The sequence below is a fragment of the Benincasa hispida genome, chromosome 11 (assembly GCF_027475165.1).
Source record: "Benincasa hispida cultivar pf3 chromosome 11, pf3_genome.v1.1, whole genome shotgun sequence".
Taxonomy (NCBI): domain Eukaryota; kingdom Viridiplantae; phylum Streptophyta; class Magnoliopsida; order Cucurbitales; family Cucurbitaceae; genus Benincasa; species Benincasa hispida.
The window spans coordinates 65360254-65361840 of record NC_143488.1 but is presented as its reverse complement, the minus strand read 5'-3'; positions in this window follow the sequence as shown (position 1 = coordinate 65361840).

Genomic DNA, 1587 nt, shown 5'->3' with positions numbered 1-1587 from the left:
TTCTTCTCCAATTAATGATGATTTCAACATTCTAAAGGATGTTCATATTAGTAGCTTGTCTTCTACATTTGATTTGAAAGAGAAGGATATGTTTGCTAGTAAGGAAATAGTATCAAAGTTTTTTACTATATAGCTATAAAGAACAACTTATTATAAGGGTGGGGAACTATGGAAACTTAGGAAATATATTGCTAATCACAGTTGTTCTATAAATGCTATTCAAATTCTCATAGACAAGCATCTTCATCATTGATTGGTGATTGTATGATAAACGATTTTTGCCCTTATGATTGTTTGACTCCGGATGATATTATGATTCACATGCGTACTAAAATTAGGTAAATGTTAGCTACTGTAAATCTTAGAGGGTGAAAGAATATATTATGAAATCATTGATTGATGATGCAAATGAATCTTATGCCTTGATCCCATAAATTTTTACGAAGCTAAAAGAAATGAATCCAAGTTTTTTTTTCTCATATCTTTTATATATCATTAACCAAGCTTTCAATGAATATGTAATCATTATTTGATAGACTTGCTTAACTGATATGGTCTATCACTAATATTGGTGATAGGTTTTATAGTAAATGAGCATATCATTGGTCTATCATCGATATTTAGTTTATCAGTGATAAATTTATTGTAAAACAGTACATAATTATTCTTTGATGTATCTTTTTTTTTTATTGCAGGTTCATTCACTGCGTATGAAGCAGATTCCAAGGGACATTTTAAGTATTGTTTTATGGCAATTGAATCGTGTATTGAGGGGTAGAAATATTGTAGGCCAAACATATCAGTTGATGACACATTTTTTAAATGTAAATATGGTGGAACTCTTTCAATGTAATAATCATATTTTTTTCTTTTGTCTTTAGTATTGTAAACTTCGAGAATGATGCATCATGTATATGATTTTTTGAGAATATAAAGAGAAGTTAAAGGGATTAAGAAGGTTTAGTTATTATATCTGATTGACATTTAAGTATGCCAAAAGGTGTTCAAAACGTTTTTCCAACTGTTGAATATTGTGTTTGTTTGCAACACCTTTTGAGAAGTTTGAAGTTAACATATAAGGACTCTTCTATTGATAATATATTTTTTAGATGTGGAAAAGCATATACTGTTACTGATTTTGAGTTGAATATGAGATGGATGGAGGCTACATTTTTCTATATTTATATGACAAAATCAACTACATATGAAGTTAATGTCACTGTGAAATCTATCATGGATATTTTCCATCACTGGTACTATTATTGTATCCACAAAGTAGTCCATAAAAGTACTATAATATCCACAAAAACTAAGGTATAATAGCCACAATATTAAACTAAGTCATAACTACATTATTATATATGAGAGTTTTTTAAATCAAAACTAGGGGCATAATCCTTGATTCAAGGAGAATGTCTTGTTTGTTTTGGAGAAACTTTCTTCTGATCTTTTGCATCCTTTTGGTCATTTGCATCTTTTTGTTCTCTTGCAATCTTCTGGTCATTTGCATTCTCCAACATTTTCTTTGATGGTTTAGGTTGTCTTTTCGATCTAACATTTTCAGCATTCATTATTGTATTTGCCTTT